Consider the following 16,103-nt stretch of genomic DNA (forward strand, 5'->3'; position numbering starts at 1 on the left):
TACCTGTGCCATTTTATACTTTTGACGAATATTTGGTAAAAATGTATTGTTTGACATTTTGGGGAACACCCATTTTTTGATGTATGTCTTACATATATATATATTTAATGTAGCCATGTAATAGCCTAACTTCCCACATAGCATAAATGTAATAGCGCAAATTCATTAAACTCGAAAGATTCGTGATCTACCTATATGTCGCATAATTAGGGGAGCAGCATTTAGACAAGAAAATGCCATTTAAGTGTCGTACAACGTAACCATAGGCTTTTTTAAAAAAAAAAAAAAAAAAAAAAAAAAAAAAACAAAAGGATGGAGGACGCGTCCTGCCACTGTGGAAGAAAGTGGAGACGCGCCGTCCATCTCGTTTGGTTGCAACAAATAGCGCAGGCTTTCGGAAATGACGAATTTGCGGCCGACTGTTCACATCTGGGGAAACAGTAGCACCTGTTTATACAAGCACCCTTAAATAAAACAAACGGCGAAAATATGGTTGCTGAAAGTAATTTAAATACTTTCAATATGTTCTTGAAGCAACCTTAAAGTAGTAAAACAAAGTAAAAGAAGTAAAACAAATGAACTCCGTGCTGCTTACCTTGACGCGCATCACGTAGAAAGCGATACAAAATAAACCAAAATATCACTGCGGTTATAAAGAAAATATTTTTAAACAAGAGCGATCGAACCAGTTTTGCCATTTATGTTTTAGACTTGCGCCTTAGGTGTGCATGAAATTTGAACGCGTCTCTTCCTGTTTGTGGCGAAGGCTTTAAAATGCAACTTCAGGAATGTCTTCGCAGTGCTGGTCCTACATACCGAAGGAGACAATAGTGTCGTTTCACGTGACGTGAAGGGCACGTCGCCACTTCTTTTTTTTCTTAAAATAAATAAATAAATAAATAAATAAATAAATAAATAGATTTTAAAATGTAATTTATTACTGTGATTTCAATGCTGAATTTTAGCATCTTTACTCCAGTCACATGACCATTAAGAAATCATTATAATATTCTGATTTGCTGCTCAAAAACCATTATTATTGTTATTATGTTGATTTATGAAGGATCATGTGAAGACTGGAGACAATGATGATAAAAATTTAGCTTTGATCACCACAATCAATTACATTTTAAAATATAGTCAAATATAAATATTACTGGTTATGCTGTATTTTGAATCAAATAATAATAAAAATAATAATAATAAAAAAAACCTCAACAATCTTACTGTTCAAAAACTTTTGATGAGCCAGGGGGAAATAGTAAAGTAAAAATCAGAATAAAGGTGCATTAAAGTATAAGGATATCAAATAAATACTTCAACTAAATACTAAAGCTCACACATTTTTTTTCCAAGTCTTGAAGCTTTCTTATTCCAAGAGCCTCTAATACTGTTGCAGCCTTAGCTCATTCAACACTGTAAAAAATTTCCCTGTAAAATAAAAAAGGGAATCTACTGCCAGCTGTGGTTGCCAGCATCATACTGTAAAAATACAGTGTGCTATTGTTTTTGAAATTAACAGCAAAATGCCGTTTTGTCATCTACAGTATACTGTATTTGTTAAAATACATACTACTCATAACTCCATGATCTCAATTTTCAATGCATATTATACCCTGCATTTTCTATTTGACTAATACAAAAAGAACAACATCCAGTTATGTTTTGTTATTTTATTCTGATATAACACTAGACAAACTTTTACAATATTCCCTAAAACAGGCATGCATACAAACATACAAAAATGCATAAAGTCTTTATTCATAAAATACAAATGTACTCTCAAATTAGGCTTCAGAAATGACTAGTGTCTTTAATTAATCGTACCTTTATGTTCCTTTTGGAGCTCAAATGTTTGGTTCCCATTTGTCTTCCATTGTATGGGCAAACATTTCTCTATGACAATATCTTAATTTGTCCTCTAAGAGAAAGTCCTACTGGTTTGAGACAGCATAAGGTCAACTTAAGGATGAGATACTTCTGGACTGATGTTCTTCTTCATCATCTTGGGTTTTCTTCTGCAGTTTTTCCAGTTATTTTAGACACCTCTTTTCTCCATGCAGCTTTGATCCTCTTTTCTGGACTTATTCCAATAAAGTATCTGAAAAATAAGAGGAGAAAAGCTTCAGAACATATTCTTGTGTATAATTTGATTTGGTCAAATTGAACTTTCTAACTAAAAACTAGCCGATAATTAAAGAAGTCCACTTCCAGAACAACAATTCACAAATAATTTACTCACCCCCTTGTCATCAAAGACGTTCATGTCTTTCTGCCTTCAGTTGTAAAGAAATTATGTTTTTTAAGGAAAGCATTTCAGAATTTTTCTCCATATGATGGACTTCATTGGTGCCCTGATTTTGAACTTCCAAAATGTAGTTTAAATGCGGCTTTAAAGGACTCTAAACGATCCCAGCCGAGGAAGAATCTAGCGAAAAGATTGGCCTTTTTTTTTTTTTGGGAAAATAAAAATTTGTATACTTTTTAAACACAAAAGTTCATGTAGCACAGGCTCTGAGATGCACGTTCACACTACGTACTATTGAATCACGTCGAAAGGTCACGCTTAACCACAGACCCACTGTTTACAAAGCGAACGCGCAAAGACTAAGAAAGTGCAAGTAAGTCAAACGCTGTTTACAAACAAAAAGGTACAACGATGTCAGACAATTCTGAAGTTATAGGAGAAAAATAAGATGGAGTTTTTCTCCATACTCTATCTTTTTTAGCCGGAGTACACAGATGATGAAATTAGACGTGATTTGTAGTAGTGATGGGAAGTTCGGATCATTTTACCGACTCTGACCTTTGAGTCTCGTTCAGCAAAATGAACGAATCTTTTTGAGTCATTTCGTTCATTTTATCAAAATATAATTAAAATGTTATGTGTTACTTCCCTAACACTACTGCTTACACAAACGGTGATCACACTACAAACAAGACACAACTGTAATGCTATAAGAATCAGAAAAGATTAATTCATTGTTTACCTGGGTCTTTAGTCTATGATTATCTCACCTCACCTCTTATCTGACAAGTTTTTTTAAGGTTGGAGTCGTTCGTTCATCACGTGACAGCCCATAAGATGAACGAACGACTTGAAAAAACCTGAAGACTCGAAACAAGTGAACTAATTCCAGTGCAGAACCTAATAGGATGTTGCGCATGCGCGACTGAATGAATCACTCCCTGAAACGACTCGTTCTTCCCGAGTCACATTAAAGATTTGTTTAAAATGAACAAAACGTTCAAGAACGACCCAACACTTATTAATAGCATTGTGGACGCGCATCCCAGAGCCTGTGCTACACGAGCTTTTGTGCTTAAAAAGTATACAAATTTTTCTTTTTTGAAAAAAAATGACCGATCATTTCGACATCAAAGACCCTTCTTCCTTGGCTGGGATCGTTTAGAGCTCTTTGAAGCTGCATTTAAAGTACATTTTGGAAGTTCAAAATCAGGGCACCAATGAAGTCCATTATATGGAGAAAAATCATTAAATGCTTTCCTCAAAAACCATAATTTCTGTACGACTTAAGACAGAAAGACATGAACATCTTGGATGACAAGGGGGTGATTAAATTATTTGTAAATTGTTGTTCTGGAAGTGGACTTCTCCTTTGACTGAAGCCTCAGAATACAATGCACAAGTCATAGAAACTAATGTAGTAGATTTGTTTTAGTGAAACAAAATGCAGACATATACTTACCAAGAAGGATCAAGCTAGAAGTCACAGGCAGGTTACCCATTTTCTCAAGGTCAGAAGGAGTGGCAGACATCTATTAGTAAAGTAAACAATTTAAAATGATCAACAACAACAACAACAACAACAAAAAAAAACTAATGTGCTACTTTTTGCAATATTCTACAGAGGCAATAAAACTATTATACTCAGAGTAGAATTCAAAACGGATAATTTTCCTATTTACTTACCCGTATGCTGATTTAATCTCTGATGATGCGATCAATGATATTTAATGGAGATGTGATGTCTGTTTGTCCCTACAATGCAAAAGAAAATGGGGACCAAACTTTAATACCAACAGATATACAGTAAATGGAGGATAAAGGTAATTAATCACATGGTTTAGCCAGTTTTCTGAAGTGATTCAATTTGTTTGGGTGAAAACAATTTTGAATTTTGCAGTTCCAGGTTCTAATTTGTGGTTCTTTGGTCTGATATTTTGATCAGACAAAATTACTGGTACTTAATCATACCTTTATGTTCCTTTTGGAGCTCGAAGGTTTGGTTCCCACTGGTCTGGGCAAAACAGACATCAGTTCTCCAGGACAATATCTTCATTTGCCCTCCAAGAGAACGTCCTATGAGTTTAAAACAGCATAAGGTTGAGTAAATAATGAGATTTTTAGTGAATGATTTCTTGAACAAATAATAGGCAAACTTACATTTTCTTAAAGAATGAGTCATTTGCTTCTCTACAAAGTCAGCCTTTGAACTACAAGGATAAGGAAAACATAATGTAAAGAATAGATAGCTTCTCTAGTTAACTAATTACAGACATCCCACACACAAAACATTAAAATAAAGTTTAAAAAGAAAATAAAACCCGACAGATTCTTTCCGTCAATCTGCTGTTATTTTTGTGATCATTAGCAGCGCTTTGAGTACGTTCACAGTAATCGTGCAAGAATTATGAATTTTTTTCATACACATGTATCTTTTGCTTAGATGTAGTTCGGAGCATGTTTCAGTTACATAAATTGTGTGATGGTAATAAATAACAAATAAAATGCAGTCGGAGTATATGCTAACAAGCTAACAATGCTATCATATCTTACCTGGTTACTGTTCCATGATTAAAACATGCTATCCTTTCATCAAATTATGCTTTGCTGGCTTTTTATAATGTTAATGTTTAGAAGTGTACGCGGTAAGATAAAACCAAATGTGTGGTTGCAAATAACAGCAGCAGACAATAGCCGGGTTGAACCTCACGCTAAAATTGTAATCACAAAAGAAAAAACAAAAACATCATTTCACAAAATGTCATACTCAGATAAAGTTTAAGATGTGCGGGTTAGAGAAAAAAAAGTTTCTTACCAGTTGTGTGTTATATGATGCCAGTCTGTACAAAGCGCTGACACTCCTGTGGTAACTTGCTGATTAAAACATGGTCACGAATCCAATTTAAATCCCAAAAGCTTAATTGGATGTTGAAACATTCATTTTTAAAAGTAATAAGTACTTTCGAAATAAAACAATAAAAGGCAGAGCTGCAAAATGACCTCGTGCAGATAAACCAAAATGTCTTCCTTTCCCTGCACATGTACAATGGAAAATATGGTATTATGCTGTTAAACAACAGTGTCATACTGTTGCTGATCAACATATCCCACAATGCATCGCAAAATACAGTAACTTACTGTTATTATATAAAAACAGCATTTTACTGTTAAATTTCCTTGTAAATTTACAGGGTTTTTTTTACAGTAAACAAAGCCATAAAATTGGATTTCTGAGTGGTAAACTTACATGATGAGTCTAAAATTTGGTCAATTTAGAGAAACAGTATTCATATGCACCATTAAATAACATGCACCCAATGAAACCCAGCCAACCCTCTTTGGTTAGGCTAACTGGTATTTCAAAACCAGAAATTCTTCATATGAAGCTATGTTCATTATATAATTGACCAACAAGTTTTGTTATCAAACCAGTTTTTGTAAAAGACAGATTTGTGCTTGTATATCGATATTATTTCAAATAATATAAGAGTGTGGAGGTAAATTGTGTTTATTATTAAAGATAAAGACAAGTTTAAGGAAGGCTGAGGGTTTTACTGGATTTTTTTTTTTTTTTTTTAATATTATTATTACACGATAAAATAAATTTAAGGCCACCAATATTTGAAAATACATCATGGGGAATGACATTTCAGACAGAAGTTGGGATTTTAAGCAATGCTTAATCCAATTTATCTTAAAAGTATGCTTGGGTGAAATCTAAAATGTTAAAGCCACCATTCTCATATGCATTGCATGATATGCATATGATTACAGATTTTCTGATATAATGCCTTAAGCTTTTCCATAAAAAATAAACAATGTTTGTTTATCAAGATATAAAGACAATGCAGAATTTGTTAAATCTGTCTATACCAATCCAGCCTTTCAAAGACAGATCTCAGTTTTCTTTTAGTTTTATCAAATATGGGTCAAAGCCAAGAGAACATTACTTCAACTGATTCAGTGAAATTTTAACGCAAATCTAGAAGTGGTTCCATGTTTAATTTTGATTGAAAAGTTTGAATTATTGGTTTGAATTGCTGTAGCTACACAAAGTCTTTTAGAGTGGAGAAAAGAAAACAGTGTTCAATGTTATTGAACACTTTGTAAAAATCTAAGAATAATACAAAGCCATGTGTGTCAATTAAATGTAGCTAATTTATCTAATATTAGTCTTGTGTTATTTAAGATATGTCTATTGGGAATTTCAAGAAAAACAATGGTGTGCTTAGTTTTAACGTAACTTTATTCTTTCATGAGTTATTTACAAGTTTCTGACCCAATACATTTAACTCTTTTAGTGAATGTAGATGCAAGTGTTACATAATCATTGTTCAAAAGGCCAACAGGTCGCCAATTACCGATAATAAGGCGATCAAACTGATAAATCGCTGAGTCATAGCAGACAATAAGGAAGAGAACTTGGACTGAGAGCATCAGACATCTTTGTATTTCTGTTCACACGCATACCTGTACACGCGGGGTGTCGCCATTGTTGTTGTTGTTGTTGTTTTTACCCCAAGGAGCAAAGGATCATATTTTCTAGGTCGTTTTCTTTTCTTTTGTGTGTGAACTGCATTTTAGTTACAGTGCCTTTGGCTGTGTTTTAACCCTACACCATAAGCGCCTGACGCTTCTAAGAATAAAGTTATTTGATTGAAACGAGCGTCCACGAGTAGGCCTTGCTTACTGAGTGACTGAAGTAATGATGCGCCTGCGCAAAGACCGGTAGCTGAAATCGTTTGAATTTGAAATTGTAAGAACTGGAAACAGATTGAACCTAACTATTTGCTAAGGCGTGCCTACATTTCATAGGTTTGTAAAGGCTCTGGACTCTAGTAATGTGTCATTCACGAACAATTCGTTCTGAACTAATCTTTAATATGAGGCGGGAACACCGAGTAGTCTCAGTCGGGATTCCTTCATTTCTTGTTGACCGCGCATGCGCAACATCCTTTTGGTTCTTTACAGAAAACAGAAATGTTTGAAAAATTCGAGTTGTTCGTTCATCCCGTGACAGCCCCATAGGCGCTCTGCAGTCTTTACCGGAAGGAGAAATGATTAGTCAGTAAAATGATCCGATCTTTTCTTCCAATTACTGTATGAAACAGAGGCTGATAATTCAAAAAAAAAAAAAAAAAAAAAAAAAAAAAAAAAAACGAAAAAGTTCAAAGGAATTTTAGATAACCACATAACCTGAAACAGGTAATTTGACTTAATGTAGACAATAAAGTACTTACATCTGAAAAAGATTTAAACTGGACTTAGTAGGGAGAAAGAACCATCTTTGGGTCCCCAAAGAACCTTTCATATTTCTTTTTTCCCTCCATAGTTTAAAGAACATTAAAATAATTTAAAAAAAGAACCTTTTGTGGAATGTAAAGTTTCTATGGATCTTAATTTTCATAAAACCATCAATACCAATAATGAACCTTTATTTTTTAAGAGTGCACTAGAGGTATTAGACAAGACATCCATTACTACATTTTTGGCAGTTTATATTAAAAACAGTGATCAAACTCTTGAATGTTTTTGGTAATCAGTTATTAATAAATATAAAGTAACAGATGCTAGCCTACTATTTTGTTTCTTAGTGATGGAGGAAGCGTTTGTTTGCCATTAATTTAGTGTCTAATTTTTAGAATTTAAAAAAAGTGTGCGCTCACTGCAGTCCATAATCATAGAAAACAGAAGCGTTTTTAAGCTGATGTATCTTGGATAATATTTAGTAATTTTCTCATAGATGGAGAAAGAATCATAACTAAAAGCACTTATTTTTCTAGCACACGAGATGCATATGCTACGAACCGAAATGGACCTGAAGAGAAGGTACACATTTCATCCAAGTAACAATAACAAAGCTATCAATTCTAAAATAAATTTAATATTAAACACTTCTGCAGTCCTGTTTGATAAAAAAGTACTTCATTTAAGAACATGAGCAGCAACACAAAATACAACTGTTGTTTTCACAGCTCCTTTTCACAAACTGTCAGGATTTGTGTCACACTGTCAATAACACTGTAAACATCTAAACATCAGTAAACTTCATGTTTTTTGAATATACATTTTAAAGTTGACATCTTTCTCTTCTACAGCAAACGTTGTTTTGATTAAGGAAAGTCATGAAACACTATCTTGGATGATTACTTTTGCTACAGGAGCAAATGAGAAAACAGAAGTGAAATGTAAAAATGGTCCAATAATGTCAATGCAAAATACTTCATATAAACTTCAGTGTGTAATTTCAACCCAGTCTCGTGGCATTTCGTGATTTACTATTTTAATATTTTCATTTGCCTAAAACAATGATACACCACTGAAACCCAACAGAAAACAATACTGTTATATAAATTGCAAATATTATGTGCCAAACTTAACTTCTAATCAGGACCTACAATACACAAACTGTTTGCATCTCAGTCCAGACTGTGATATGGACATATCTGTGTGTGGAGATGATCCGTTCTTATTATACCATTCTCTTCTTTTACTTTCAGGACTGGACGTCTCTCCTCTATCAGAGTTAAGTCTCATCTTCACTCCATTTTCATCATCCTGACTACTCATTTGAACTAGAAAAAAATACAGCAGATAATGTAAAGCTTAATCAAACAGCACATGAAGATCCACAGACAAAACACTTTCCATTTCTGAACATTCAACACTGACTGTCTTGTCTTATTAACTGTATTCACCTGTTTCTCAAGATTTCTCATTAAAAATCTTTAAAATAATTAATGCAAATTACATCACAGAATAGCACAGTGCTAATAATAGCGTTCCCCATTTGTGACCTGTAATTTAAACTGGTTAGTGTCTTCCCCTATAAGAAAACATTGAAGAACTATCTAAACTGCTAAATAAGCCTCTTCTCATTGACTAACATTTAGTCTACTATTAAGAGGGCAGACTATTAAGAGGGCAGATGTAAGAGATACCTTTGTTTGAAGGATGATGCTCAGTTCTCATCTCCATTCCAGTTTGAACACCATAACTGCTCAACTGAACTAGTAAAAAAAATACAGTAGATTATATAAAAATTTCAGCTTGAATATATACAGCAATTTTGCAACTGCATGCTGTTTGCTATGATTCTTGTAGTTTGTGATTATCCAATACAATATCTGTGATGTCATAAAGTAAAACATCATACTTTTGATGTCCTCAAACAAAATATTACAAAGTAAAAGTGTTGAATCTGTTGAATATTATTAACCACCTTTTGATCTTCTTCTTTTGTAGATGCAGTACCAGATTACAATGAGAACTAGAATCAAAACTGATATTAATACTGCTTTTAAAGCCCAACGAGATTCTGTTTTACAGGCATCACAATTTCCAGCTGCAAAAAAATAAATAAATAAAAATAAGTAAAAAAAAAAAAAAAAAACAAATATTGAAAATGCATTTGTAATGCAACTGTAATTGTTTGTGACTAGCAACATCAATGTTGTTCTCATTCTACTAAGTGACTTGTGAGTTTAATTTGTTATTCATGAAGACACTGTTAAAAGTCATTCTTTACACATTCAATCAAAAATGAATTTATGGTGAATTTATGGATATTTACCCCATTCTACTACAACTGGTTCTGTCAGACTGCTGTGATTTACAAAACAGTCATAAAACTCTTAGTGTTTTCTGTCAATCTCCACACTGGTTCTCATCTGAAAGGATCCATCAGTATTTGGTCTGATTTCAGAAGATATTTGGTCCTTAACTATAAGTCTGTACAATCTGATGTTCATCTGAACATCTCTGGGGTAGAAACCAGTGGCCAGACAGGTCAGATTTAGATTACTGTGATCATCAGGATCTTTCCTCACAAACACATGAACATCTGGTGGAGCTGGAGCAAAAAATGATAATGCAATTAACAAATAAACATTTACAAATAGTTTGGTCTTTGTGCAAATAAATAAAAAATACATAACAATAAAATATTAGATCAGATTTTTACAGCAGATTTTTACAGAGCTCACACTTTTTCATGTTGTCAAATGTGGAGATCCAGTTCTTGCATTCCTTGAGGTAAAGCTGCAGGTGTTCATTGCATTTTGTTTGCTGATCCCATTTCATTTTTGTTTTGTTGGCTTTGGTGTTTTTATCAATCCACTGCAGAGTGTCAGAATTAAAGGCAAGAAAATCCTCTCCATCAAATCCATATTCATCAAATACTGTCAGATTCATTGTTCCATTAGGAAATTTCTCCAGTTCACAGCCAGTTTTTCTCTGGAGTACATGGAGCTTTACGATCACAGAACAACACTCATGACAATATACAGTATAAATTAACTAAATAAATACATGTATACAAACAATAAATAAATAAATAAATAAATATTAATGCAGGAATATGTTGTGAAACGGCATTTTCAATAAAATAAACACAAAACACAAAAACATTATGCAAAGAAAATGTTTAACAACAAATAAAATAGCATATCAAATAATTTTGTTCTTTACATATTCTGAACGCTCCTATAACGGATCTACAGTCGTGGCTAAAAGTTTTGAGAATTACATAAATATTGGAAATTGGAAAAGTTGCTGCTTAAGTTTTTATAATAGCAATTTGCATATACTTCAGAATGTTATGAAGACTGATCAGATGAATTGCATAGTCCTTCTTTGCCATGAAAATTAACTTAATCCCGAAAAAAACTTTCCACTGCATTTCATTGCTGTCATTAAAGGACCTGCTGAGATCATTTCAGTAATCGTCTTGTTAAGGTGAGAATGTTGACGAGCACAAGACTGGAGATCATTATGTCAGGCTGATTGGGTTAGAATGGCAGACTTGACATGTTAAAAGGAGGGTGATGCTTGAAATCATTGTTCTTCCATTGTTAACCATGGTGACCTGCAAAGAAACGCGTGCAGCCATCATTGCGTTGCATAAAAATGGCTTCAAAGGCAAGGATATTGTGGCTACTAAGATTGCACCTAAATCAACAATTTATAGGATCATCAAGAACTTCAAGGAAAGAGGTTCAATTCTTGTTAAGAAGGCTTCAGGGCATCCAAGAAAGTCCAGCAAGCGCCAGGATCGTCTCCTAAAGAGGATTCAGCTGCGGGATCGGAGTGCCACCAGTGCAGAGCTTGCTCAGGAATGGCAGCAGGCAGGTGTGAGCGCATCTGCACACACAGTGAGCTGAAGACTTTTGGAAGATGGCCTGGTGTCAAGAAGGGCAGCAAAGAAGCCACTTCTCTCCAAAAAAAACATCAGGGACAGATTGATCTTCTGCAAAAAGTATGGCGAATGGACTGCTGAGGACTGGGGCAAAGTCATATTCTCCGGTGAAGCCTCTTTCCGATTGTTTGGGGCATCTGGAAAAAGGCTTGTCCGGAGAAGAAAAGGTGAGCGCTACCATCAGTCCTGTGTCATGCCAACAGTAAAGCATCCTGAGACCATTCATGTGTGGGGTTGCTTCTCATCCAAGGGAGTGGGCTCACTCACAATTTTGCCCAAAAACACAGCCATGAATAAAGAATGGTACCAGAACACCCTCCAACAGCAACTTCTTCCAACAATCCAACAACAGTTTGGTGAAGAACATTTTCCAGCACGATGGAGCACCGTGCCATAAGGCAAAAGTGATAACTAAGTGGCTCGGGGACCAAAACGTTGAAATTTTGGGTCCATGGCCTGGAAACTCCCCAGATCTTAATCCCATTGAGAACTTGTGGTCAATCCTCAAGAGGCGGGTGGACAAACAAAAACCCACTAATTCTGACAAACTCCAAGAAGTGATTATGAAAGAATGGGTTGCTATCAGTCAGGATTTGGCCCAGAAGTTGATTGAGAGCATGCCCAGTCGAATTGCAGAGGTCCTGAAAAAGAAGGGCCAACACTGCAAATACTGACTCTTTGCATAAATGTCATGTAATTGTCGATAAAAGCCTTTGAAACGTATGAAGTGCTTGTAATTATATTTCAGTACATCACAGAAACAACTGAAACAAAGATCTAAAAGCAGTTTAGCAGCAAACTTTGTGAAAACTAATATTTGTGTCATTCTCAAAACTTTTGGCCACGACTGTAAATCAAAGTGATAGTTTAAATTTCGTCTTTTCCGGGTTGCATTGAGCGCATTGCTGCCCCTCACTGGCGGGTTTATGAAATCACACTTTCGCTTTCATTCTTAGGATCTGAAGGAAAAGTCGAGCTGTAAAATTATTTGAATTCAGACTATAGATTATATATAGACTATAGACTATACATTGCATACAACTATGAACATAGACCACAAATCGTGAACATACAACAAACATTTTAGTCTAGTGACCGCATCAGTTAAGGTCCAAACAAAACAATGAATTAAACGGGTAAATTATTAAATAATTACTACTCCATAAAATGCAGTCCGTATTAAGTTTTTTCTTACTTTTGTAAATGCTGCTTTCAAATCCTTGAACTTGTATATTTTGGTGTGCAAATGTAAAAATAAATAAATAAATAAATAAATAAGTTAAATGAGTGAAATGTAAATCTTAAAGAATCAATAGAGTGATGCACATTGGTGTCTGCTCTATGAAACACCTGCGATTCACAACTGCCTAATAATGCACTCGCATTTGTGATAGCTTTGTTGTCAGGTTTGGGTGAGAAAGGGTAAAATGCACAAGATAAAGTACCTTCACTGCCCTGTAGATGGTGATATAACTTCATAGCAGAAATAAGCTGTTGCAAAAAAAGTTGGGAGCTATACAAAATGTAAGGTGTAACTGCATTACTCATCATCACAACTATGTTGTACATATACTTAATCAAAAGTGTAGTCAAGTAAAAGTTGCAAATATATTTTATAGAAAATTTTAACAATCTAAAGAGTCTTTTTTCCACTATTAAGAAACGTTTGTGGAATGGAAAAGTTCTATGGATGTTTTTTTATAGAACAGTCAATACCAATAATAAACCTTTATTTTTAAGAATGTAGAGGTGTTAGGTAAAGCATAATTAACCTTTAGACAGTTTATGTAGTAAAGAGATCAAGCCCCTGAATGTTTTGGGTAATTAGTTAATAAATATAAAGTAACAGATGATACTACTTTGTTTCTTAGTGATGGAAAGCAGTTTTCAGTTGTCTGTAATTGAATGTTTCCTTTTGTAGAATTTAAGAAAGTGTGCGCTCTAATCAAATTCACAATTGCTTAATATTATCTGTGTGTGGAGATGATCCATTCTTATTATACCGTTCTCTTCTTTTATTTCAGGACTGGACATCTCTCTCTATCGGAGTTGTCTCATCTTCACTCCATTTTCATAATCATGACTGCTCATCTGACCTAGAAAAAATACAGCAGACAATATAAAACTTAATGAAGGAGCACATGAAGATCCACAGACAAAATGCTTTACATTTCTGAACATTCAACACTGACTCTCTTGTCTTATTTATTCACCTGTTTTTCAAAGATTCTCATTAAAATCCTTTAAAATAAGTAATGCAAATGACATCACAGAATAACACAGTGCTAATAATACCGTTTTCTATTTGCGCAACTGGAATTTACAACTGGTTAGTGTCTTCTGCTAGTTAGGGAAACATTCAAGAACTATCTAAACTGCTAAATAAGCCTCTTCTCATCAACTAACATTTAGTTGACTATTAAGAGGGGATCCCTAGAAGATACCTTTGTGTTAAAGATGATGCTCGATTCTCATCTCCATTCCAGTTTGATCAACGTAACCGCTCGACTGACCTAGAAAAAAATAAAGTAGATTATGTAAAAACTTTAGTTTGATTATATACACAATTTTGCAATTGTCATTTGATATGATTGCTTATAGTTTGTGATCATCAAATAAAATATTTGTGATGTCATAAAGTATATAGACTACTGTCAAGACATCATACTCTTTAAAACAATGCTATTTAAAAACAAAACATTAAAAAGCAAAAGTGTTGAATATTTATAACTCAAAACCATTTGATCTTCTCCTTTTGTAGATGCAGTAACAGATGAGAACTAGAATTATTGAAACTGATATTAATACTGCTTTTAAAGCCCAATGAGATTTTGTTTCACAGTCAGCACAATTTCCATCTGCAAAAAAAAAAATAAAATAAAAATACAAATAATGCAAATGCATTTGTAATGCAATTGTACATACTGAGTGACTTTTATTGAGTTTCATCTGTTATTCATCCAGAAGGACCATAAATGTATAAAAGCCATTCTTCAATTTATGGATATTTACCCCATTCTACTACAATTGGTTCTGTCAGACTGCTGTGAATGACAAAACAGTCATAAAACTCTTAGTGTTTTCTGTCAATCTCCACACTGGTTCTCATCTGAAAGGATCCATCAGCATTTGGTCTGATTTTAGATGATGTTTGGTTCTTAATTATAAGTCTGTACAATCTGATGTTCATCTTAATATCTCTGGGGTAGAAACCAGTGGCCAGACAGGTCAGATTCAGCTTACTGTGATCATCAGGGACTTTCCTCACAAAGATATGAACATCTGGAGCAGCTGGAGCAGAAAATAATAATGCAGTTAACAAATAAACATATGCAAATAATTAGGTTCTGTGTGCAAATAAATACATTAGATAACATTTTAAAGTTAAAGTGCTTTGATTAGAGCTCACTCTTTTTCATGTTGTTAAATGTGGAGATCCAGTTCATGCATTTCTTGAGGTAAAGCTGCAGGTGGTCATTGTGTTTTGTTTAAAGGTCCCATTTCATTTTGGTTTCTTTGGCTTTGGGGTTTTTATCAATCCACTGCATTTCATGTCAGATTTAAAGGCCATAAACTCCTCTCCATCAGATCCATATTCATCAAGTACTGTCTGTCAGATTCATTGTTCCATTAGGAAATTTCTCCAGTTCACAGCCAGTTTTTCTCTAGAGTACATGAAGCTCTACACTTAAGACTGTAACACTGCAACACTGTATATAAGCCTCAAATAAATAAATAAATAAATAAATAAATAAATGAAAGTTTTATGCAGGAATATGCAGTTTCACAACATGTCTGATAATTGATGAGTCAAGCATGAAACTCACCAGAGCATAGTGTGTTTTTGCAGTTTGATAGGGTCCTGACGAGTTGTAGAAACCACTCTTTAGACTTGGGTTTACAGGAGATTAGAGTGGGTTTACAGGAGATTCAGTCCAGTCATCTTTAGTCAGGCTTGATCTCACCCAGGATTTATCTTTATTATTGTAGTGAAAGATCCGTTTGCCATCAGCAACAGCCTCAGCACTGAACGTCAGGAATGTGTTTCCTTTGGAAAGGACTGTAAACTTGAAGTGGAGGAAATGTTTCTCTGAGGAACATAAAACACGTGCAATGGCAAAATTGACAAAATGTGGATAAAACTAACTTAAAAACTGATAACAAACTCTAGCCTATTATATATATTTTATAATAGTATAAAACTATTCATAGTACGTTTGTTAGTGACTGTTTGTGGGTCCCCATTTTGTACCGCTTGACTGAAAAATAAACCGTGTTCTTACCTTGCTGTGCATCACCAAATGAAGAGTGAAACAATAAAATAAGAAACACAAAACACAAAAACATTATACAAAGAAAATGTTCAAAAATTACATCCCATCAAAAGATTTTTTTTATTTTTTTTTATTTACATTTTTGAAAAGCGCCCTTAACGGGGTTACCCCTCATTGGCGGATTTATGAAATCACACTTTAGCTTTTATTTCTAAGGTCCTTCAGAAAAAAGTCCAGCCCAGGGGCGGATCTAGAAAATAATTTTTAGGGTGGCAAAGGGGTGGCATGGGGTCTATGAGGGGTGGCAACACCAAAGCAAGCTCCCATGTGTAGTTTTTGGGGATTTATAGTCTGACATACACGGTTGTGTTCACAAATATTGCAT

The 16,103-nt window shown here is 34.2% G+C and overlaps 2 pseudogenes; both read right to left on the bottom strand.

The window, feature by feature from the left end:
* Positions 1-2,001: 2,001 nt before the first annotated feature.
* Positions 2,002-11,108, bottom strand: LOC127181564 (H-2 class I histocompatibility antigen, K-B alpha chain-like; annotated as a pseudogene).
* Positions 11,109-13,484: 2,376 nt separating this feature from the next.
* LOC127181565 (H-2 class I histocompatibility antigen, K-B alpha chain-like) lies at positions 13,485-15,791 on the bottom strand (annotated as a pseudogene).
* Between the last annotated feature and the right edge of the window lie 312 nt (positions 15,792-16,103).

The sequence above is a fragment of the Labeo rohita genome, chromosome 19 (genome assembly GCF_022985175.1).
Source record: "Labeo rohita strain BAU-BD-2019 chromosome 19, IGBB_LRoh.1.0, whole genome shotgun sequence".
Taxonomy (NCBI): domain Eukaryota; kingdom Metazoa; phylum Chordata; class Actinopteri; order Cypriniformes; family Cyprinidae; genus Labeo; species Labeo rohita.